The 26,240-nt window shown below is 49.1% G+C and overlaps 1 protein-coding gene across 1 annotated transcript in view; it reads right to left on the bottom strand.

The window, feature by feature from the left end:
• The window catches only part of LOC138296694 (adhesion G protein-coupled receptor F5-like), a 1,174,222-nt gene that overhangs the window by 495,846 nt on the left and 652,136 nt on the right, over positions 1–26,240 (bottom strand). The window lies entirely within an intron of this gene.

The raw sequence follows: 26,240 nt of genomic DNA, 5'->3' as shown, positions 1-26,240 counted from the left end.
GAAGGTAGTGAGTCACCAAGGTGCAAGTTCCGAGGAATGAAGCCTAGAATGAAGATGCTCCCTCATCACATCGGCTGACGGATGAGGAGAAGTTGAAGACCCCTTTGACTTCTTGCTCTTTTTCTTGTGCCTCGACTTACCAATTGTCTCGAGGACTTGGAGTGGGGCTATGGTGACTTTGGGCTCCGTGACCAGTCCCAGGACTGGAGTTGCATGCTGGGCTGCCATCAGCCTTATGAACCACTCCCTCAAAGCCTTTGGATGGATGGACTGGCAATAGGAGCACAACATTGGGTCATAGTCATTTTCCAAACAGCACAGGCAGACATTGCTGGTGAAATGCTCTGCTGAGAACATCCTCAACACACCAGGAGGTAAAAAGCTCAAAAAGAGGCCACAAAAAGTAAAAAAAAGTCCAGTCAAAAACGGACTGAGTAGCAGCTCTTCTCCGGATCAGCGCAATTTCTGGCACGGGAATAAAATAACTGATGTTGGCGTGCCTGGGTGGCACCTTTATAGGTAACGTGACATCATTTTGGTGCGGACAATGCCAATGACAAATGCAGAGTTAATCAACAATCACTTACTGGCACGCAGGAGTACCGCTCACAAAATCTTCCAAATGCAGTCTGATGCAGGGGAATCTGCAGGTAGAAGCCCCTTTCAGATGTTACCATTTAAGTCTAGCAGGATGTTGTTGCTGTAGTGCAAAGTGTGGCTCTTGCACTGCAGGACGTTGCTGGCAGCCACAATAGTGTGAAGAGCAAGCCTTACCAGAGCTTTGCCTTGGGTGTAGTATTGGTGCAAACAGGTCTATTATAGTTTATAAGGGCACCCAAGCGTCAGTATTTTCATCTATTCTTGCACAGTAATACACTCTGATGCCAGTCAAGTGTTCAGAACATGTGGAGGTACATCTTGGGGAACACAGACTCGCTCTAGTAGAGGCCAGCAGGGCTCAGACAGGCCCAGGTGCAGGTCCAGTTGCAGCAAGCCAGCTGAGGTCAACCGACTGATCCTTGATTGATTGACTTGTCTAGTATCGCAGATAAAATTTGGGTAAATACCAAAGCACTAGCGCACAAAACAGGTTCCACAGTTTAAGGCTTCATTCAATAACTACATTTTTGCACACAATTCAGTGTGGATCTCATCAGGGTTGTTTTACCTAAAAAGTAGACAGGTAAGAGGAAAACCTTGTTCATTTACAAGAGCTGTTAATGTATCCTTGCCATCTGAATTAAAAACATTTAAGGTAAAGCTTTGTCGATGAGTGACATGGTTGGAAAATGTCTGAATTGTTAAGGCTGCACACGTATTTTAGTGTTTTAAAGCCAGTACCTGTTGAAAACCGTGCTACTTGAGCAAGGCAGCCTACTTCGGAAATGTATCTTTAACCTCCTCATCCACATTTACATTCTGTCTGCAAACTTCGTATGGAAATGACCATTTTAAAAAGTCCCAATCTAAGCAGCATGTTGCAGCCAAGTTAGAATTTATATGTCACTTTCTGCACTTCATGATCATTATTAAATGTATCTTTCACAGAATATACTGTTGTTGTTGACCTTGTTGTTAAAGGTTAACCACTTGTTTCAATTGTCTTGGTGCTCTTCTTCTTCCTGTTGTGTTTAATCTTGTACGTCTTTATTACCATCAGCAAACACTCAAAAGTTGATGGGAGCAATGCTTCAATAAACCTTATGGTTGGGAATTGCTCAGAGAAGCATACCAACCCATCGTCTTTTTGCCCTCCATGCCACCTCAGTTTGAGCCCAGCCACATGCAAATGTGTCCTGACCCTGCTCCAGTTGAAACAGTCCAGCCCAAACTGTGAGGCCAAGTGTTCCCTGAAATGGAACACAAGCAATGCAAGACCAGTTTTGTCCTTATTTGGGATCATCAATCAGGTGTAGTTTGGTTCCAGCTGCAATGGGAGCAAAGGACTAATGTCTAGGCATACCCTTGGCAAATTAGGGAGTCACATCAAATACACAAAAGGTAATGAAAGGAATGCTTGCAATAAATCTAGCCACTGTCAATCGCTATGGTAGCATTCCAACCCGCTGCCCTGACCCTTTAGTAATAGGAACATTTGAGTTTAACTGCCCCCCATGAACAGGACAACAAACAACCCAAGAATGGTCTGAGGCCATTTGTGGTCCCTTCAGGAGGAGGCCAAGACTGCCATTTTGTAACAGACTATTCTCATGAGGAGCAGGATTGTTACTGATTTTAATAAGGTGTTTAGGGAAACATGGTGGTAAAAAACCAATGGATTGGAATGAGGTACAGAATGATTGTCAGTGGCTGAAATTAATTAAATATCCCACCCAACACCTTCTTGCTGTTGCATTTAGGGCTGTAAGTGCAAAGTGTATGCCCAAATATGGGTCCCATGCTCCTTGGGGAGTTGGGCTCAAGGTACACCTTTGTGAGCCCTAAGTAGGGTAAAATGGGTTTGGGGTTGCTTGTGGTCTCTCAAGGACGGGGTTTCATCTGGTATATTGAGAAAGACTGCTGCTACGAAGAGCTGAGTCAGTATTGATTTGCCTAATGCAGGTCTTTGTCTAGAGTGGCAGAGTGGGTGAAAAACGATGGTCCTAATTCTGTATCAGAGATAATGCCATGGCTGAGATTAATTCAAGAATTCAATCCATCCCCTTGTTGTTAAAGATCATTATGATCAGAGCACCGCTTTGCTTAGTGATCAATACCACAATTAACCTCTATTGAGAACACTTTTGTTTATATGAACATCTCACCACCTCTATTTCTCTAAAACAAGTTGAGTTTTTAAGTAACTAAGATTAATAAATATGCTGTCTATGGAATTGTTATTGACTTAAACTCTGCACACCATACAGGTGTACAAATGAGTAGCTCTGATTATTCAGGAAGTTTTTCACCAAGGCGTCTCAGTAACATCAAACAAATGAAAGCAAAAATAATCCTTTATTCACATTTTACCCAGTTATAATTTTATGTTGTAAATACTGCCCTCCCCCCAAAATCATTCGCTACTGCTTCTAATACTTAAGCCGTTAAAGGGTAGTAATGGGGAGCCATGTATAACATAGCACAAAAAGTCAGAAAAAACAGCCTCTTGCACCCTCCACATACACCCTGCTACTCCCCCAAACTGAAAAATAAATCCCTGTTCTCCTGCCAAGCACTCCACCACCTTCTGCAAAACCCTTCAATCACACCAAAACTGACAAATTAGCATCTGGTCTCTTGCAATCCACCCCCACCTCCTCTGCACCATCCCAAAGCTGCACTCTTCACTTTTATATTAAGAGCAGAGTGGCAGCACCACACACCAACAGCAGATCTGTGAGACTCTCCTTGACAGGGGGGAAGACTGTTGGTGCACATGCAATGGCACTCATGTTTCCCCATCTCTGTCAGGACTGTCCTGTTCGCCTCTCTCTGTCAGGACTGTGGAGACTGGAGAGAAGTGAAAGAAAGGGGAGGGACTGCTGTCAATCCCCCTTCCAGTGCCAAGCTTGAGTCTCCGGGGAGCCAGGCGATGCACAGGAACAAAAGGGAAACATATAATTCCTCTAATGGTATCACAACAGTGGCTATCCAATCTGGTTACATCACTGCACTGAATAACTGGATTTTGATCTGCTTGTATACAATAAAGGGAGGAAGGTTTGTCTGGTAGTTTGTCTGCATACACTACAAAGCAAACTGTTGGGTTGTTTCTAATAGATATAGAACATGAGGGGTGAAATTGGAATGTTTTCCACGGAATAAACCGTTAGTTGAAAGTGCCTTGCTACCCGGTCGGTTGCTTTACCTTCATCAGGAAATAAACGTTAAAAGAACACTTTTGTGGTGGCTGTCTATTGATCCCTGCAGTTGGCACTGAGGAGGACTTTGAGGAGATGACCGATTGAGGCTCTCATTGTTTTATCACTCTGTGTTTTTAGATCGAGCGTAAGCGTTCAACCTCTTGTATACTTAAGTATATTTCTGGGACTTCTAGCTATTTTATTTGTTAGTTTAAGTGTTATTCAAAAATTCCTTGCTTGCTAGTGGTCAGTTATGCCTCTTTGTCCCTCCTTCTTTTGTGTGGGAGCAGGGACCAACTACTGTATAATTATGCTTTGTCCTGTGTATCTAATCTGCAGGGGGCTTTTTTTAATTAGTTCCTGTCCAGAGAAACTTCACTTTTCATTTGTAGAGCATTCCAGCTCTGAGTTTAGCTTAGCTGTAAACAACACTATAAATCAGGCTGTTATCTTGGTCACATTTGGTTTCCTTTGGCTCTCTCCACCCTCTCTCAGCTTCCTGGCTCCTGCCTTTCCTTGGCTTGGATTTTCTTCACCGAGTGCACCTGCCTGCGATCTGGTGCCCCTCCCCCTTTCTTTCACTTCCTCCAGTCTCCACAGTCCTGGCAGAAAACCTGTTCACTATTATATGACAGCACTTTGTTTCTGTCTGAGAAAGAAAACATGAGAAGTAACATTCACACATAATTACAGAGGGCACACACCAATCTGTTTGGTCTCAGTGTACAGGTTGAGCTAGAACAGATGAGGTGACTCACCAATCCCACAACCTGCTGCATTTCCAGAAGAAATCATTGTGTAACATGCAGGTCACAATCATTGTAAAGTGTCTCAGTGGGGTTTGCTCCATCTGCAAACAGCTGTTTCTAACCTAGAAAGCTCAAGTGGTGATAGGATGTGGAGTAACCTCCAGAGCTGCCGACCTTGAGGCTGGGGAACCGGTTTTAGTCTCAGCATTGGCTCAACTTCCTGTGATTGTGGACACATAACTCAAACTCCCTGTGATTTCAAAATAATGAATGTTTATTGTAACTGGGGCATAAGTAAAGTGTTCCAGTACCATAGTGTCTAATTTGCGCTATATAAAACTACAAAAAAAGTTACAGCCCATGCAGGTTTTCATTCAGACCGCCATTATTGTAACGTTGATGAAATTGGTTCTATTGTGTAGTAGTAAACCATTATTATTTAGTGTAAAAAACCAATGCTTTTACCAATTATGTGGTAGATAAATGTTGAGTGTATATAAGTGCTTCCTGTGTGGCGCAGTAACTTTGCAGGTGTATGGGATGCTCTTGTGCATCTATAGCCATCCAGCTGGAAATGTATTCCCATTATGGACAAGCTGTAATTTATTTTGTCACAGTTGTGTCCTGTCTGTGAGCATGGGGCTCGGGAACCAGACTCAGCAGCCCAAAGAATTCTTTCCCTTTTTTTATCTATTCTGCTCTTGTCTGGTCTTTTCATGTCTCACTGAGCAGACATCGCAAGCCACCTGGCTTGCAAAAAGACCTATTGTTTCTTTACAGTGGACTTAGAGCATATCATAGGCTTTTTCTTAAAAATTCCTCTTAAGCCATATTACACAGCACTAGGGGTGCAGTTCAACATATCTAAAATCTATTGACAAATCCAATAAATTCCATAGGAGAGACCTATTGGCTATGCCAATGCTTGTATTAACTTCTAACTCCTGCGGTCCAGCCCGGTGGACTTTCCGAGCACAGTAATGTGAAGAACCGTTGGGGGCAGTGCCACAGACAAAGGCATTAGTATTTAAATGTGTTCCTAGGGTTTTTTGTGGTTTTTGTGGGTTATTACAGGAAGAGCATGCTAAAACATGAATCTGGTTCCCCAGTCTTGTTCAAGCCTGTATGTGACAAAGCCAAACTATTGTGCACAGACTAGTGCTCAGTGGGATTGATATCTGACTTCTCAGCGCTTTGGAAAGTGCAGTGATTTGGCTGCCTACTCACTTGTATGGTGCATCATAAAACAAAAGAAGGAAACAAATTAAGTCTGCCTTTCTACACTTCATGGTGTTTCAACAGCAGACACACTGCTCTAAAATATAGATTCAAGAGATTGGCAAAGCAAATAGCTCTGGCTAAACACTTATAAGGTACAAAAGACGAGACTTATTGGCTGGGCCAATGCTTCGTGCACTTCGTGCTGTTTGTTAGGGAAGCTTGCACTGCTGCTGCCTGTGCTGTATCTGCTTGGTGTGAGTGAAGCTTGCACTGTTGCTGTGCTGTATCTGCTGTGTGAGGGAAGCTTGCACTGTTGCCTGTGCTTTATCTGCTGTGTGTGAGAGAAGCTTGCACTGCTGCTATGCTGTATCTTTGCTGTGTGTGAGGGAAGTTTGTACTGCTGCTGTGCTGTATCTGCTGTGTGTAAGGGAAGCATACACTGCTGCTGTGCTGTGTCTGCGCTGTTTGTGAAAATAGTTTGCATGCTGCCTGTGCTGTATCTGCTGTGAAGGAAGCTTGCACTGTTGCTGTGCTGTATCTGAGATATGTGTGAGGGAAGCTTGCACTAATGCTTGTGCTGTATCTACTGTGTGTGAGGGAAGCTTGCACTACTGCTGTGCTATATCTATGCTGTGTGTGAGGGAAGCTTGCACTGCTGCTGCCTGTGCTGTATCTGCTGAGGTTGAGGGAAGCTTGCACTGCTGCTGTGCTATATCTGCTCTGTGTGAGGGGTGGTTGCAATGCTGCCTGTGCTGTATCTGCTGTGTGTGAGGGAAGCTTGCAATGCTGCCTGTGCTGTATCTGCTGTGTGTGAGGGAAGCTTGCACTGCTGCTGTGCTGTATCTGTTCTGTGTGTGAGGGAAGCTTGCACTGCTGCTGTGTTGTGTCTGTGCTGTGTGTGAGGGAAGCTTGCACTGCTGCTGTCTATGCTGTATCTACTGTGTGTGAGGGAAGCTTGCACTGCTGCCTGTTCTATATCTGCTGTGTGAGGGAAGCTAGCACTGCTGCTGTGCTGTATCTGCTGTGTGTAAGGGAAGCTTGCACTGCTGCTGTATCTGTGCTGTGTGTGAGGGAAGCTTGCACTTCTGCCTGTGCTGTATCTGGTGTGTGAGAAGGAAGCTTGCACTGCTGCTCTACTGTATGTGTTATGTGTGAGGGAAGCTTGCACTGCTGATGTGCTTTATCTGCTGAGTCTGAGGTAAGCTTGCCCTACTTCTGCTGTATCTGATTTGTTTGTGAGATACGTTTTTACTGCTGCTGTGCTGTATCTGGTGTGTGTGTGAGGGAAGCTTGCACTGCTGCTGTATCTGTGATGTGTGTGAGGGAATCTTGCACTTCTGCCTGTGCTGTATCTGCTGTGTGTGAGGGAGTCTTGCACTGCTGCTCTACTGTATGTGTTATGTGTGAGGGAAGCTTGCATTGCTGCTGTGCTCTATCTGCTGAGTCTGAGGTAAGCTTGCCCTACTGCTGCTGTATCTGCTCTGTATGTGAGAGAGGTTTTCACTGCTGCTGTGCTGTATCTGATGAGGGACGCTTGCACTGATGCTACCCGTGCTGTATCTGCAATGTGTGTGAGGGAAGCTTACACTGCTGCTGCCTGTGCTGTTATGTGTGAGGGAAGCTTGCATTGCTACTGTGCTGTATTTGCTGTGTGAGAGAAGCTTGCACTGCTGCTGTGCTGTATCTGCTGTGTGTGAGGGAAGCTTGCACTGCTGCTGTGCTGTGTGTGAGGGAAGCTTGCACTGCTGCTGTGCTGTATCTGCGCTGTGTGTGAGTAAAGCTTGCCCTGCTGCTGTGTTGTGTCTGTCCTGTGTGTGAGGGAAGCTTGCACTGCTGCTGTCTATGCTGTATCTACTGTGTGTGAGGGAAGCTTGCACTGCTGCCAGTTCTATATCTGCTATGTGGGGGAAGCTAGCACTGCTGCTGTGCTGTATCTGCTGTGTGTAAGGGAAGCTTGCACTGCTGCTGTATCTGTGCTGTCTGTGAGGGAAGCTTGCACTTCTGCCTGTGCTGTATCTGCTGTATGAGAAGGAAGCTTGCACTGCTGCTCTACTGTATGTGTTATGTGTGAGGGAAGCTTGCACTGCTGCTGTGCTTTATCTGCTGAGTCTGAGGTAAGCTTGCCCTACTTCTGCTGTATCTGCTTTGTTTGTGAGAGAAGTTTTCACTGCTGCTGGGCTGTATCTGGTGTGTGTGTGTGAGGGAAGCTTGCACTGCTGCTGTATCTGTGATGTGTGTGAGGGAATCTTGCACTTCTGCCTGTGCTGTATCTGCTGTGTGTGAGGGAGTCTTGCACTGCTGCTCTACTGTATGTGTTATGTGTGAGGGAAGCTTGCATTGCTGCTGTGCTCTATCTGCTGAGTCTGAGGTAAGCTTGCCCTACTGCTGCTGTATCTGCTCTGTATGTGAGAGAGGTTTTCACTGCTGCTGTGCTGTATCTGATGAGGGACGCTTGCACTGATGCTACCCGTGCTGTATCTGCAATGTGTGTGAGGGAAGCTTACACTGCTGCTGCCTGTGCTGTTATGTGTGAGGGAAGCTTGCACTGCTGCTGTGCTGTATTTGCTGTGTGAGAGAAGCTTGCACTGCTGCTGTGCTGTCTGCTGTGTGAGGGAAACTTGCACTGCTTCTGTGCGGTGGATGGGGGAAAGGTGCACTGCTGCTGCCTGTGCTGTATCTGCTGTGTGTGAGGGAAGCTTGTGCTTCTGCTGTGCTATAAAATATAAAATAATATAAAAATATTACCAATATTTTCAATTTTTCTGCAGATAGAGGAAGAAGGTAAACTCCCGACTGGGATCCTGGCAAACAAGATTGGGCTGAAAGGGGAACTTGTGCACTTCAAAACCATTCTTTGAAGTCTCCCCCACTTCAAAGGCATTTTTGGGTATGTAAACTGGGTCTCTGACCCACTAAATCAGACACTTTCTGGACCTGCATCTGAACTCTGTCAGAAGATCTGCCTGGCTACCCAAAGGACTCACTGGACTGCTTTGCTGCAAAGGACTGCTGCCTTGCTGTTGCCCTGCTGTCCTGCTGGCCTCTGACTGTGCTGGAAGGACTCTACCTTCCCCCAAAAGTGCTCTCCAAGTGCTTGAATTGAGCTTACGTCCTGTTTTGGGATCTCAGGGACTACAAAGACTTCCACTGCTAGCTTCATGCTAGTACATCGACTTCAGCGACGCCGCAGCCTGTTCCTGCTCCATGGACCTCACTGCACGCAATGACTGCAGCCTGCAATGCAAGTCCAACGTTGTTCCAACTCCGCTAACATCACCCAGGGTCAGCGTGACACTACGAAGTCAACACATCATGTCCTGATTTAAACCTCTAAGAACTCATAAGTTGATTACTGTACATTGATTTTGCATCATTTTATCAATATTTTAACTAGATAAATATCATATATTTTTCTAAACCTGTGTGGTGTATTTTTATGGTGTTTTCACTCTGTTACTGTATGATTTATTGCACAAATACTTTACACATTGCCTTCTAAGTTAAGCCTGACTACTCAGTGCCAAGCTACCAGAGGGTGGACACAGGATAATTTGGATTGGGTTGTGTCTTACCCTGACTAGGATTGTGGTCCCTACTTGGACTGAGGTGTATACTTCTGCCAACTAGAGACCCCATTTCTAACATTGATGATCAGCAGTGAGGATAGGACTTGTGTTTGTGCAGTGCCATGCAATAGCTATGTATACACTACCCACCCACAGTCAAAGATCCATTTTTTTATTTGTTTCTTTTTGCTACACATTTCCCAGCTTGACATTTTTTCAATCTAATCCTGAATGACATGTCTCTGGCTGGGTCCACAAGTGGAGCTGGAGAGATTGACATAGCCAAGCTGGAGACATATACCGTCAACCAGCTGAAGGGTTTCTGCAAAAGGATGGAGGCAACTACCTGTGGAGCCTCCAATAAGGAGGAGTACCAAAAGGAGCTGAGGGCCTGGGCAGAAGCCCTGTCACAAGAGCATGTTGAGTTGGGAGAGCAAGTGGATGTCTCTTTAGAGGATTTACCTGCAATAGTTGGGGGTGACACCCCTGATTTTGTTCCTCCTGCAAGACCTGGAAACAGTATCTCCCACCATGGCCCTACCGCAGAGGAAAGGAGGGAGGAAAGATCATTTCAACTACAGTTGGCAAGATTAAAAATAGAGACAGAGGAGAACTGAGGCTGAGAGAGCCTTGGTAGAAAAGAAACTGATCTTGGCTCACAAATTGAGTCTAAAACCGTCTGGAGCTCAAGTCTAGGCAGTCTGAGTCCAGCAGTGATGGTGGCAGCATACATACAAGACCTGCTAGAGACAAGAACATTTGTATACCCAAGGATGTGGGTCCAAGTTAGTTGGGGGTGATGACATTGACAAGTGGTTTTCTGCTTATGAAGTTGCACTAAGGTTTCATGGGGTTTCTTTAGAGCAATGGGGGAAGGGCTTGAGGAAACATGTGCTAACACTTGGGAGGGACACACTTCTCACAGTAGAGGTTAGGGACCAAACCAAGTATACCACTATGAAGGCAATTTTAATTGGCAAATTTGGACTGATCCCAGAAAAGTATTGCCAAACATTCAGGGACAGTAACAAGCTCCCCAACCAAACCTGGGTAGACTTTATTGATTTTTCCATTAAGGCACTGAATGGCTGGGTGCGGGGCAGTAAAGAAAATGATCACATGGGTTTGTACCATTTGATCCTGAGAGACCATATGCTTAGTATTTGCTTTACAGAGTTGCACCAGCACCTAGTTGACAGTAAGCTGACTGATCCCACAAAGCTTGCTGAGGAGGCAGACCTCTGGGCTAGCACCAGAGTGTACAAAAAGGTATCTGGGGGGATACATACAAAAGTGGTCAGTGTTCTCAATAGAAGAAGGAGAGGGAAGAAAAACTTAAAAATAAGGAGTTCTCAAAAGGCCCCAAAAAGCATTCCCAAGGGAATAGTGGTAACCAGTCCCAGTCTGATTCTAAAAAGAAAGGTTTTTTTGACCATAAGACAGGGAGGTTTGTACCCCAATGCATAGAGTGCTCTAAATATGGTCACTCTAAGGGCGACTCCAGGTGTCCAAAGAGGGCACAGCCTCCCACTGGAGGGCAGAAACCTGGGTTGGCTAGTGTAGTGCTCGGGGAGGAGATAGTCCCAGTTAGTTTTGGGAAACAGATAGAGGTAACCCTAATGTCCCTGGGGGAGGCAGAAATGGGGCCCAAAGCCCACATGTCTGCCAATACTTCCAAGCATAGGCAGTGAGTGACCATTATTGGGCAACGGGTGGAGGCTCTGCGTGACACAGGAGCCAGCATGACTACTGTCAAGGATCAGCTGGTGTCATCAGAGCCGGTCCTACCGAACACATTCCACAGTCATAGTCGCAGACAATTGGGAGAGCCACCTACCAGTAGCTCTGGTTCCCTTTGAGTGGGGGTCTCTGGTACTCTGAAAGTAGCTGTGAGTCCTGCCATGACTGTAGATTGTCTGTTAGGCAATGACCTTGAGCACACTACCTGGAGGAAGGAAGATCAAGGGTCTCACTTGGAAATGTTGGGATTGCCTGAGTGGGTCTGCATGACCACAAGGTTCATGGCTGGGGGGAGTCAAGGGTGACTGGAGCCTCAAAAAATGGCCCAGACAGCTGCCAAGGAGGGGGGTAAGGTGCGTGGGATACAGGTCCCAGAAGTTCCCACAGCGGTTGATGGGGTCCCTGAGGAAAAGGCCCTTGAGCCAACCTGGGAGGACAGTGCTGTCATGGGTGACCTACCTAAGCTTGCTGGCTGGCAAGTTGAGGGTGGACCAACCAGGGAAGAATTCTGCAAGGCGCAGAAAGCGTGTCTTACTCTTGTGGGCTTGAGGCAACAGGCCTCAGCCCGAGCACCAGGTGAAGCCTCTGGGGAGTCACCTTCTCTATTGGGAGAATTAGCTCCTTTACGGTGAGCCTAAGGTGCTGGGGCTGTGGCAGCACTTGTGCTGGTGGACCCCCAATGCTACAGGGCCATCCTACTGGGCCTGGCTGACAACATTCTCCTGGCAGGACATGTAGGGAAAGACAAGACATTTGCCAGGCTTGTCACCCACTTCTATTGGCCCAAAAGCGGATTTCCTCAGATGCATTCTGTAGGTCCTGTCCTACCTGGCAGGCCAGTGGGAAGACAGGGAAAAGTCCTTGTCGTTGGCACCCCCCTTTGAAAGGGTTGGCATTGACAGCACTGGTCCATTGGACCACAAAACTGCCCTAGGCAACAGGTTTATCCTAGTTTTGGTGGACCAGGCCACCCACTACCCAGAGGCAATCTTTCTGAAGATGGTGACTGCACCAGTGATGACCAGAACTCTGATGGCGATCTTTACAAATGTGGGATTTCCAAAGGAGATCCTGTCTGACATAGGGACAAACTTCATGACTGCATACATGAAGTCAATGTGAGATGCTTTTGGGGTGACCTACAAGTTCACCACACCCTATCATCCCCAATCCAATGGTCTTGTGGAGAGATACAACAAGACCTTGAAGGGCATGATCACAGGCCTCCCTGAGGCCAAGAGGCTTAAGTGGGACGTCCTCTTGCCATGCCTTCGCTTTGCTTATAGAGAGATACCCCAGAAGGGGGAAGGGTTCGGTCCCTTTGAGCTTCTCTATGGGTACCCTGTCAGGGGACCCCTAAGCATTGTGAAAGAGGGGTGGGCGAAAGCTCCCAACGCACCCCCTCAGGATGTGGTCAGCTACATGCCCTATGCAGCTAGATGCACCGCCTCTGGAAGAAGGCAAACAGCAACCTCGAGGCCAGTCAAGAGGTTATGAAACTCTGGTATGACCAGAAGACAACCCTGGTGGAGTTTCAGCCTGGAGACAAAGTATTGGTGATGGAGCCAGTAGAGCCTAAAGCACTCCAGTACCGCTGGACTGGTCCGTTTGAGATAAAGGAGCATAAAGGGTAGGCCAGTTACTTAGTGGACCTCCAGTCCCCTAAAAACCCCCCTAGGGGTGCCCCATGTGAATAGACTAAAGCCTCATTTTGAGAGGACTGAAGTCAACATGCTTCTGGTGACAGATGAGGGTGTGGAGGAGGAAAGTGAACCTCTCCCCGACCTCCTTTCTGTCCAAGAAGGTGATGAGTCAGTGGAGGGCGTCAATCTCTTTGACTCCCTGACCCTGGACCAGTGAGGGGACTGCTACCGGCTGCTGGAGCAGTATTCCTCCCTGTTTTCCCTCACCTCTGGACTCACACACTTGTGTGTCCATGATATTGACATGGGAGACAGTCCCCCTGTAAAGAATAAAATGAACAGGTTGTCAAACAGGGTGAAGGCTAGTATCAAGGATGAAGTTGCCAAGATGCTGGCTCTAGGGGTAATTGAGAAATCCAGCAGTCCCTTGTCCAGCCCTGCGGTGCTGGTACTAAAGGTTGGTCCACCCGGTGCCAAGCCAGAAGTTAGGTTCTGCATGGATTACCGGGGTCTCAAGTTCATCACTAAAACTGAGGCTCACCCCATCCCCGGAGATGATGAGCTCATAGACAAGCTAGGTGCTGCCAAATTCCTCAGTACTTTTGATTTCACATCAGGGTACTGGCATATCGCCTTGACTGAGGGGGCCAAAGAGATCTGCTCTTTCAACTCCTGAGGGACATTACCAGTTCAGAGTAATGCCCTTTGATTTGAAAAATGCCCCACTACCTTCCAGCGGTTGGTTAACGGGGTACTGGCTGGTAAGGATGCGTTCTGCCCCACCTATCTAGACGACATTGCCATATACAGTTCCAACTGGGAGGAACACCTGCTCCACCTCCAAGAGGTGCTCCAGGCCCTGCAACAGACAGGCCTGAAAATCAAGTCCAGTAAGTGCCAGATCAGGCAGGGTTCTGATGTATACTTGGGACACCTAGTAGGTGGTGGCAAGGTGCAGCCCCTTCAGGCCAAGACTGAGACAATCACAGCCTGGAAACTACCTAGAACCCAAACAGAGGTGAGAGCCTTCCTAGGCCTCACTGGGTACTACCATAGGGTTGTTAAGGGTTAAGGTACCATTGTGGCCCCCTTAACAGAACTAACTTCAAAAAAGCAACCTAGGTTGGTGATTTGGATAGAGGCTTGTCAGAAAGCCTTTCACTCCCTAAAGAAAGCCATGTGCACAGCACCCGTCCTCAGGGCCCCTGACTACTCCAAGGAGTTCATTGTGCAGACATAAGCTTCAGAGCATGGCATAGGGGCAGTTCTAGCACAGCTGAATGAGGAGGGCCTAGAAAACCAGTAGCCTTTATTAGCAGAAGGCTATTATTATGGGAACAGAGGTGGAGTGCTAGTGAGAGAGAAGAATTTGCTGTGGTCTGAGCACTGAAGAAGCTGAGACCATACCTGTTTGGGACTCACGTCCAGGTTCAGACCGACCACAGGCCCCTCAAATGGCTCATGCAGATGAGGGATGAAAATCCTAAACTCTTGAGGTGGTCCATCACCCTTCAGGGAATGGACTTTACTGTGGAGCATCGTCCGGGGACTTACCATGCCAATGCTGATGGTCTCTCCAGATTCTTCTGCCTTAGTGATGAGTGCTCCCAGGGGGTTGGGTAGCTCTCCCCACTTTCAGCTGAAGGGGACACATGTTAGACCTGACAGCCTTATGGTGGTCATCCCCCAACTTTTTGCCTGCCTCCCTCCACTTTTCTGACAGGGTTTTTGCTGGTTTTAAGACTGTGCACTTTACCACTGCTAACCAGTGCTACAGTGCATATGCTCTCTCCTTTAAACTTGGTAACATTGATTTACTTATAAGTCCCTAGTAAAATGTACTACATGTGCACAGGGCCTGTAAATTAAATGCTATTAGTGGGCCTGCAGCACTGAATGTGCCACCCACACAAATAGCCCCTTAACCATGTATCAGGCCTGCCATTGCCAATTGTCAGGGGAGTCCGTTGAATCCTATGTTGGGGCGTTAAGAATTTTGGTAGCCTTGTGTGAATATTAAATCATTTGAGGATTAAGTGATAAGAGATCAGGTGGTTGAGAAAAATAACAACAAAAAGATACAAGAGATGTTGCTAACCACAGAAACTTTTACTTTGGAGAAATCAGTGTAAAATTGCTAGTAGCATAGAATCTATTATGATTTATTTGGAACAGATGTCACTAAGCACACAAGTACATGCAGTGCAAGGAGTGGATTTGAAGTGAAAAATAAAGTTGTGGAGTCCTACAGATGTGGCAACAAAAGTCATGTCAGTAATTCCTCAGTGTATCCTGCTGTCACCAAAAAGTGTGCCAAATGCAACAAAAAGTGCCATTTTGATAAAGTGTTTAAATCTGGCAATGTCAAATCTACACAAAAAATATGTTAATATGGTTGAGTCCACATAAGGTAATTAAGTCAAATCTGAGTCAGTCCGATAAGGACAGTTTGGTGTTTTGTGTACAAGAAGCAGAGGGGGAGTGTGTGAAGAATGATGTGTTGCAAATAGGAATAATGTTCCTGTTATGTGTAATTATAAATTAATCCTGGGGTACCAGCTTGGTGCAGCATTTCCAATGCAAAGCAAGTCCCATGACACTTGATCTCTAACATAAAATTTGTGCCACTCCATTATTACATTTTTCTTTTTCTTAAAGCAAGTACCTAATGTCTTAATAGCAGTAGCGTATTCATCTAAGACACCACCTTCCGCCGTCATATTGGATGCTGGTAAATGTTTTAAAATGTTCCTCCCCTCAAGACCCTGAGAGTGACTTAGAATAACACATTTTAGCTTTGCTTAAAACCTCCCCTTCTTAGCCTCCAAATAAGCTTCGAAGACTTCTTTGCACTGTTTTCATTCAATTTGTGGAGTGCCAGGTGTCATTAAAAAGGCAGAAGGAGGAATGATATTCTTCTGCATTCTGCTCATACAGATATAGACACACACACACCTTCTAAAATACACTAGTAATAGAAATGTGAAAAGGTGATCGCTTATGCACAGCACGCTATAATCACCGTTTAGTGCAAGGATTCGCTAATTAGGTTGCAGGTAATGTAGGAGGTTGGGATAGTTTGTAGAAGGTACCTATGGTACTTACACCTTATGCCAGGTTAATTTATCCCTTATTAGTGAAATGTAGGCAGTGTCTAGAAGCCAGGCTCTCTAGAGGTAGCTGTGGACGAGCAGCCAAGGCTTATCTAGGAGACATGCAAAGCTCATGCAATACCACTGTAGTCACACTTAGTACTTACACACTTCCTTAGACATGAAACAAAACACTCAGGCCCTCATTACAACATTGGCAGTAAAAGCTGCTTACCGGCGTGCAGAAGACCGCCAACACACCGCAGCGGCCGCGGAATTCCGCCACAGCTATTATGACCCACAGTTCGGAATCCGCCAAAATTCAGACACCCACACAAGTCCGCCACACCAAAGGTCAGTGATAAACTGTCGATAACAAAACCTCCACCGTCACGCCAACAGAAATACGCCCACACTATCACGACACACGAATCCACGCGGCGGTCTTTCAACCCCGGTATTCCATTGGCGGTACACACCGCCGCGCTCAAAATACACACACTCTTACAAAACACAGCCACATTGGACAATTTGAAATACACACACCTGATACACATACACACACCACTCCCACACACCCATTACAATATAAAGCACACACCCACATCACCCACAAACCCCTACGACCAAAAATTCAGAAAGAAGGCCAGAGAGAGACAGCACCAACAAGAACAACAGCATCCACAGGCACACAACACCATCACCCACAGAACTTCCACGCACCTCACACAACACCCCACTACATATCAGCACACTTATCACCACACACTCCACCCCACACATCACCTACACCACCCCATGGCACGGCAAAGACACCCCAGGTTCTCGGAGGAGGAGCTCAGGGTCATGGTGGAGGGAATCGTCCGGGTACAGCCACAGCTTTTTGGAGCACAGGTGCAGCACACCTCAATTGCAAGGAAGATGGAGCTATGGCGAAGAATAGTGGACAGGGTCAACGCAGTGGGACAGCACCCAAGAAATCGGGAGGACATCAGACAGAAGTGGAACGACCTACGGGGGAAGGTGCGTTCCGTGGTCTCAAGACACCGCCTGGCAGTTCAGCCGACTGGCGGCAGACCCCCACCTCCTCCCCCACAACTAACAACATGGGAGGAGCAAGTCTTGGCGATTCTGCATCCTGAGGGCCTCACAGGAGTAGCTGGAGGAATGGACTCTGGTAAGACAAATCTTGATTATTACATCCCCCACCCTACCTGCATGCCAGCACATACCCCGACCCTCACCCTCACCCTCACCCCCAGCACCCCAACTTTTTACATATGTCTCAACATCACAAACCACCCATCCCAACACCAAGCCCTGCATGCAACAACAAAGCATGGACACCGATCACTAAAGCATGCCCACTGCACAAACCCATACAACCCCCTAAACCATCATCACACAAGGTCCCACACAAGAATGCAAGCACTGGGGTAAACGGTCACCCACACATTGCACACCATGACACATACAGATGTAATAACCATCCTTTTATACCCCTAAGGGACCCCTACCCAACGTCACCGGACAGGAGGGTCCACACATGTCCACACCACCAACAGAAGAGGCCCACAGTGATGACAGCAGCTCTGTCCAACTGGATCTAGATGACCAGCCCGGCCCATCGGGGACCCCGGGACAGTTGGTTCCCCTCACCCAGTCACAGGCCACCACAGAGCTTCCCCCCTCTGGAAACACCAGCACAGCACCCACCCAGCGGGCCCATATCTCCGTCCCCAGGACACGTCAATCAGCTGTGTGTCCACCACTACAGGGAACCCAGGATAACCCACCACCGCTGATATGTTGTTGTTCAACCTTTTGCATTGCAGAGTTTAATCCTGAAGACTTATTTTGTATGTGTTTACAAATACTGTTCATTTGCAATATATATTGCTGCAGGCTTTCAGAGTGTGTTAGAGTGTGGTCCCTTTCCAAGGCCTTCCAGAGACTTTCCCTGCAGCATGTCTGGGTGTGGTTGTGGGCTGGGCCAAGACTCTATAAAAGGGAGCCAGCCCAGCTCCAAGTGCTCACTATTCAGAGGTGCCGGTGCAGAGCAGCAGCTACTTCCTGAGCTCCTGTCCCGGTGGCCTATTTGATCTTCCAGGCCTCTGCCCTTCCTTCTTCATTGGTGATCCTTGTTCTGGGTGGTAAGATGGTGGTTGGGCTGACCTCCCGACACCATTATCAAGAACTTTCATATTCTTAGCCTAATTCTTTAATGATTAACAGATTACTTTGCGCGTTACCATTTCGTGACATTTGCATGGTGGCTTGCGAATCGGCAAGATGCGCAATTCGTTTCATGCTGATTTGATCTTGTTATTGATTGCGCACTACCATTTCTTGACATTTGCATGGTGGCTTGCGAATCGGCAAGACGCGCGATTCGTTTCATGCTGATTTGATCTTGTTATTCATTGCGCGCTACCATTTCTTGACATTTGTATGGTGGCTTGCGAATCTGCAAGACGCGCGATTCGTTTCATAATGATTTGACTTTGTTATTCATTGCGCGCTACCATTTCTTGACATTTACATGGTGGCTTAGGAATCGGCAAAAGACACGGAATTCGTTTCATGGTGCTTTAATCTAGTTATTCATTGCATGCTGTTATTTTTTGGCATTTACATCGTGGTTGACGAATCAGCAAGATGCGCGATTTGTTTAATGGTGATTAACCTTGATATTCGTTGCGTGCTACCATTTCTTGACATTTTACATGGTGGCACTCGAATCGGCAAGACGCACGATTCTCTCTTCGAACTTAATTCATGTTGTTCATTGTATGCCATTTATTCTAAGACATTCATTACGTAATATTCGAGTGAACTCTCTTAGCCTCTGTGATTTATCTATCTGAGTCTTGGAGCTTTTCAGTGGTGGATGTGTTGGTAATGTGCGCAGACCCCGAGGATCTGGTGACTCTGACGTTCAGGGAGGAACTCAGAACCATCAGCTCCACCCTGGGCACCATCGTAGGGGTGCTGAAGGAAGTACTCAACACCAGGAGGGACACTGTGTTACTACAAGGGGCCCCTGACACTAGCATGGACGATGAACTGCCCACCACCTCCGCCAGCGGTAATGGACAGGACGCCCTGCCACAGGACCACCACACCAGCACCCACCCCCTGCAGAGGGAGAACCACCCCGCAAACGGTCCCTGAGATCCAGGACAAAGACAGAGCACGATGCCAAGACCCCCGCCAAGAAATGAGACCACCCTGATTGTCATCCTACTGTCCCACTTTGTCAACCTGTCCATACTTAAACTGCCCCAGCTCCACTTCCTATGCCCATATGGGCAATGCACCTGTGAGACTAATAGACTGGACTCTGCCATGGACATTCCTCCGCCATCACCCCTCACCATTTCACTACCCCCTCCAATATTGAGCACTTAAATAAACACACTAAAAGCACAAAACAATCTGGAGTCTGTGATTTCCAATTAGTGTATTAGCAATTACAGTGACAAACTGCTCTTTCAATTGTAATGTCAACATACCTATGTCACACAGCTCTAGTCCATGAGGAATCTAAGCAGATGTCACACAGTGGGACCCACATCTGTGAAATCGTAAGGGAAAGTGACAACTCACTGACCATACACTGGGTGAAAACGACAGACAGTAGAGAGGTAGTAGTGTTAAAGTACATGTAGTAGGCAGGTCTGTACTCTTAGCTGTGTCTCACTGGAAATATTGCTGGATCACTGAGTCCCTGTTGTTCATATCTTCTTTCTCTGCTTCCTCGTCTTCACTGTCCACAGGCTCCACAGCTACCACAACACCGCCATCTGGACCATCCTCCTGCAGAAAAGGCACCTGTCGTCACAAAGCAAAGTTGTGAAGCATACAGCAGGCCACGATGATCTGGCACACCTTCTTTGGTGAGTAGAATAGGGATCCACCTGTCATATGGAGGCACCTGAACCTGGCCTTCAGGAGGCAGAAGGTCCGCTCGATCACCGTCCTAGTTCGCCCAAGGGCCTCATTGTAGCGTTCCTCTGCCCTTGTCCTGGGATTCCTCACTGGGGTCAGTAGCCATGACAGGTTGGGGTAACCAGAGTCACCTGCAAATGGTTAGGGACAACTGTTAGACACGCACTAACCTGGAGGGATAACCCCAGACCCAGACAACCATTCCCACTGACTTGTTTCCAGGACCTCACCTAATAGCCACACACAGTGCCTCTGGAGTTGACCAATCACATAAGGGATGCTGCTATTCCGCAGGATGTAGGAGTCATGCATTGAGCCAGGGAACATGGCATTCACATGGGAGATGTACTGGTCTGCCAAACATACCATCTGTACATTAATCAAATGATAACTCTTCCAGTTTCTGTACACCTGTTCACTCCTGTGGGGGGGGACCAAAGCCACATGGGTCCCATCAATGGCACCTATGATGTTGGGGATGTGTTCCAGGGCATAGAAATCATCTTTCACTGTAGGCAAATCTTCCACCTGAGGAAAAACGATGTAGCTCCGCATATGTTTCAGAAGGGCAGACAACACTCTGGACAATACGCTAGAAAACATAGGCTGGGACATCCCTGATGCTATGGCCACTGTTGTTTGAAAAGACCCACTTGCAAAGAAATGGAGCACTGACAGCACCTGCACTTGAGGGGGGATTCCTGTGGGATGGTGGATTGCTGACATCAGGTCTGGCTCCAACTGGGTACACAGTTCCTGGATTGTGGCACGGTCAAGCCTGTATGTGATTATCACATGTCGCTCCTCCATTGTCGACAGGTCCACCAACGGTCGGTACACCGGAGGATGCCGCCATCTCCTCACATGTTCCAGTGGACGGTGCCTATGAAGGACAACAGCGAGCACAGAGTCAAACAACTCAGAGGTACGTACCCACAGTTTACAGAGAACACCATTCATATACAAAAGATGGCCTGTCTGTGTGTAGAGTCTAGGCCTAGGTATGTGTGACGCAGTTGAAAATGAAGCCATGTGGGCCCCTGAAATGGCGGCTGCCTGACCTGTAAAGTGGGACAATGGGATGTGAGGTAACTGCGCTGGCGTTGTAGACCATCGCGGTAGGCGGTTGAAGAACGCGGCACAAAGCTGCATTGGTTGACATCGGACCCTATGGGTCCCAGGAGCCAATGACGATGTACGCCGGTGGTGATGTTACACACCGCCGCGGACGTGACCGACATTTTCTATCTGTTCAATCACTCGATACCTGATCTTCGACAGGAGAGGACCTACACTGCAAGTGCTGCTGTGACCTCGGTCTGGAAGGGACAATGGCTCAAGTGTCTGGGGAAAGGGCCTCAGACTTCACATCGGAGGAGTTGGAGAAACTCGTGGATGGGGTCCTCCCCCAGTACACGCTACTCTACGGTCCTCCAGACAAACAGGTAATTACACAGGGAGCATTTTGTATGGGCTATGCCTGTGTAGAGAGGGCTGGATGTAAGAAGTAAGGGGGGAGAGTGCTGCATGCATGAAAGACGGTGAATGCATGTGCCACATGGCACGGGTAGGGATGGGGGCCAATCAGTTTGACGGTGCAGTTGGTAATAACTTCTCTTTTTCCCCTGTACATTTCATGTAGGTCAGCGCCCACCAGAAAAAAGATATTTGGCGTGCCATCGCCAAGGACGTCTGGACCCTGGGGGCCTACCACAGACGGAGCACCCTCTGCCGTAAAAGATGGGAGGACATTCGCCGCTGGAGCAAGAAGACGGCGGAGGCTCAGCTGGGGATGGCCTCCCAACGTGGGAGGGGTGCCCGTCGCACCATGACCCTCCCCTGATGTTCAGGATCCTACCGGTGGCCTATCCGGAGTTGGATGGGCGCTTGAGGGCATCACAGCAGCCACAAAGGGGTGAGTACACTCTCATTCTGCTGACTTTGCGCGCAGTAGAGGTGTCTGGGTGGGGGAGGTGGGCTGTGGGTTTCCCTAGGCCAGGGCGAGTTCCGTAGGCAAGGCCCCTCCATAAGGCAGGCCATGTAGCACCCCACCCCACTTCTGTAGAGTGCCAAGTACACCTAGTCATGCCCCTGTGTCATCTATGTGTGCAGATGTCGTCCATAGCCTAGTAGGCCATTTCCCAGGAATTGAACAGTGGAGCCTAAGAGTGCGGCGTACTGCAGGGGGCTTCTGTGTCTGTCGTGTCCGCCAACGTTAGCGGTAATGCATGCACTAAACATGTCTTTCTTCTGTCGACCCCCCCTTTTTGTGGTCTCCCTGTTCTTGTGTACATTAGAATCATCAGGCGGAGGAGCAGTGGCACTGGAGCACGAGGGAGCTGCATCCCACATGGCCCTGGAGGGCGAGACTATAGACTCAGAGTTCGCCAGTGGGACGGAGGGCGAGGTGAGCTCCACGGCGGGGACAGGAGCTGAGACCAGCGACACGGACTCGTCCTCTGATGGGAGCTCCCTTGTGTTGGCGGCAACATCTGTACCCCTCATATCTACAGGTACAGCCGCCACCCCCCCTTCCAGCACCGCCCTCCCAGCAGCCCCTCAGCCTTTGCCCCGTGCCCGCTCACCCAGGAGGGTGGGCATCACCTTCGCCCCAGGCACCTCAGGCCCTGCCCAGGTCACCCCTGCTGCCCTCAGTGAGGAGGCCATTGACCTCCTCAGCTCACTCACTGTTGGGCAGTCTACCATTTTGAATGCCATCCAGGGTGTAGAAAGGCAGTTGCAACAAACAAATGCATTCCTGGAGGGCATTTATTCTGGTCAGGTGGCCCTTCAGCGAGCTTTTCAGACTCTGGCCTCAGCACTGATGGCAGCCATTGTCCCCGTCTCTAGCCTCCCCCCTCCAACTTCCTCCACCCAGACCCAATCCCCTGTACCTCAGCCTATCCCAAGCACACCTGCAGACCAGCATGCACACTCGTCAACACACTAGGGAAGCTTTGGCAAACATAAGCACCTCACATCCCACAGGCACTCATGCAAGCATCACACACATGCAGACACACCAACATCCACTGCCTCCACTGTGTCCCCCTCCTCCTCGTCTCCCTCCTCTCTCCCAGTCTCGTCTACACTCACACCTGCATGCACTACCTCTACAGCCACTACGTCCCTCTCCAGCACACCCACCACCACACTCCGCTCACGTGCAGTCACCACCCCCACTACAATTCACACGTCCCCTGTGTCCTCTCCCAGTGTGTCTGTGACACCCTCTCCCAAGATACACAAATGCAGGCACACACCGACCCAAAAGCCATCCACCTCACGACAGCCTCCAGCGCATGCACCTTCACCCAAAGTCACCAAACGTACACCTCCTACAACCACCACCTCTTCATCCACTCCCAAACCCCCTCCAGCTACCCTTCCCAGTGTCTCCCAAAAACTTTTCCTATCCACCCTTGACCTCTTTCCCACACCTTCCCCACCCCCTCCGTCTCCTAGGTCCCGAACTAGCAACTCAGCCACAACATCTCTGGGACCAGTGGTGCCTGTAGTCACCGGAATCTGGAGTGCACCGTCCACCAGGGCAGCCAGTGTGGCACGGAGCCACCGCACAGACAGTCCCCCACCTGTGAAGCATAAGAAGTTGACCAGTGCCCGGCGGGAGAGGGGGAAGACTCCAGCCACCAAACCCGCTCCCAGGCTGTCCCGGTGGGAGTGTGGAGTCAGCTGTGACACCTTCCAAGTTGGGGAAGGGCCACAAGAAACCCGGAAAGTCTGGGAAGAGCAGCACGGCGGAGAACACCGCCATCATCCCAGATGCCCCGGAGCCCACCTCCAGCACAAGCCCAGCTGCCTAGGACAGGACCGCCAGCACTAGCCCACCTGCCCAGGAGGGGCTCACCAGCACCAGCCCAGCTGCCCAGGAGGCCAACCCCGGCACCAGCCTAGCTGCCCAGGAGGCCAGCACCAGCCCAGCTGCCCAGGAGGCCACCGCCAGCACCAGCCCAGCTGCCCAGGAGGCCACTGCTAGCACCAGCCCACCTGCCCAGGAGGCCACCGCCAGAACCAGCCCACCTGCCCAGGAGGGCACCGCCAGCACCAGCCCACCTGCCCATGAGGCCACCGCCAGCACTAGCCCCGCTGGGCCATGAAGGACCGCCAGAAAAAGGCCCGCTGGTCCATGAAGGACTGCCAGCACAAGCCCCGCTGGGCCATGAAGGACCGCCAGCAGCTGAGACCCTGCAATGGAGACCGCCATCTCAAGCACCGCTGAACAGGGCACCGCCGTCTCAAGCGCCGCTGAACAGGGCACTACCAACTCAAGCACCGCTGAACAGGGCACCACCGTCTCAAGCACCGCTGCACAGGGCACCGCCAACTCAAGCACCGCTGCACAGGGCACCACTGTCTCAAGCACCGCTGAACAGGGCACCGCCAACTCAAGCACCGCAGAACAGGACACCGCCATCTCAAGCACCGCTGGCCCATGAGCGGCAAGGGCACTGAGGCAACTGAGTCCGTCACGGGGTGAATGATGCACTCTGGGCACCATGCCTCCCCCAGAACCAGTGGAAACTGTCATCCACTACCTCTGTCCTTAGCAGGATGAAGCACTCTGGGCACCATGCCCCCTCCAGAACCAGTGGAGACTGTTATCCACTTGTGAGACTATGGCTTTGCACTCCCCAGGATATGGCAGTGGGCAACCCACCCACTGTAGAGACTTGAGAGACTGTGTCTTTGCACTCCCCAGGATGGAGCAGTGGGCAACCCACCCACTGTAGAGACTTGAGAGACTGTGGCTGTGCACTCCCCAGGATGGAACAGTGGGCAACCCACCCACTGTAGAGACTTGAGAGACTGTGGCTTTGCACTCCCCAGGATTGAACAGTTGGAAAACCACCCACTGTAGAGACTTGAGAGGCTGTGGCTTTGCACTCCCCAGGATTGAACAGTGGGCAACCCACCCACTGTAGAGACTTGAGAGCCTGTGGCTTGGCACTCCCCAGGATGGAACAGTGGGCCACCCACCCACTGTAGAGACTTGAGAGACTGTGGCTTTGCACTCCCCAGGATGTAACAGTGGGCATGTGGCCCCCTTGTGGATTTGGCGTCGTGCACTCAAGCGGCTGAGGTGCCCCCCCTTTCCCTCCCCCTGAGGTGCCTGTTTAGTTGCTCTCTGATGCCCCTGCAGTGTTCTCTCCATCATGGTCGGGGATCTTGTGTGGGCCTCGCCCATACTGTGTGGTCCCAGTGTTCCACGGACTTTCTTAGAGCACTACCTGGACTACTATGCTTGGTACATATTATGTACATGGTGTATTTATATATAGTTCTGCCTACTTGCTTTTAATATATTACAATGGTTACACTCATTTTCTATTGTCTCTGCATTCTTCCGGGGGGCTGGGGGGTGTAACTGTGATGTACTGATATCCATTAGTGTGTGTGTTGTAGTGGGTGAGGGTGGGGTTGTTGCGTGTGTGTGTCCCTGTTTTTTCCCTCCCCCCTCCCCTGTGTCGTAGGTGCAGTACTCACCGTGGTCTTCGCCGCCGGCGTTTGTGCTCCTGGTAGAGGAGCAGGAAGACTATTGCAGGTAGAATTTGGAGTTCCGGGTCCATGGCGTCATCGTTCCTCGTGGGGTGTGTAGAGGTGAGCGTTTTCCCTTCAGGATTCCTGTTTCTGCTGTGTTTTTATCTGCGGTGAATCCGCCCCGGAAAAGGTGGCGGATTGGCCTGTCATAATAGTGTGGGCGGTACATTGTCTCCTGCCTGTTTGTTGGCGGTGACCACCAGGCTGCTTGTTTGTACTGCAGTGGCGGTCGGAGTGTTAAAGTGGCTGTCTTTGTTGGCGGTTTCCGCAACGGTCTTAATTGCAAATTGTTTACTGCCGGCCTGTTGGCGGTCTTACCGCCGCTTTAACACCGACCGCCAGGGTTTGTAATGACCACCTCAGTGTTACAGAAATAAAGGTACTTTATTTAGGTGACACAAATCCCAAAAATGCCATAGAGACTACACTCCCTTAGGAGGTAAGTACTACACAAATTATATACACTAGTATGCAGAAGTAGGCATAAAAACAGTTAGAAAACAGTGCAATTAGTGAAATTCACAATAGTTAGAAATGGGCCTAGGGGGAACACAAACCATATACTAAGAAAGTAGAATGCGATTGTGGGTTTCCCACCTAGGCAAGTTTAGTGTGTAGAGGGGAGCTGGGAGTACTTGAAAGACATAAAGGTAAGTACCAGAACCCCCCCCAGTGACCAGGAAAGCAGGAGTAAAACACAGTAACTTTCTCAGAACACACACAGAAACGTGAAAAAGAATTATGGAAAACCCAGAAGAGACTGCAAGACACCAACAGTGAATTCCTGGACAAGGAGACCTGTGGAAGAAGGGAACTAAGTCCAAGAAGCACACAAGATTCCAGGAAGAGCAGGAGTCCCTGCTAACCCGGATGAAGGTGCAAAAGAAGAACCACCGTTGAGGAAGAACAGTCAGTA

The sequence above is a fragment of the Pleurodeles waltl genome, chromosome 5, assembly GCF_031143425.1.
Source record: "Pleurodeles waltl isolate 20211129_DDA chromosome 5, aPleWal1.hap1.20221129, whole genome shotgun sequence".
In the NCBI taxonomy this organism is placed as follows: Eukaryota; Metazoa; Chordata; class Amphibia; order Caudata; family Salamandridae; genus Pleurodeles; species Pleurodeles waltl.
The sequence above is the reverse complement of the archived record's forward strand: the minus strand, read 5'-3'. Positions and strand labels throughout refer to the sequence as shown.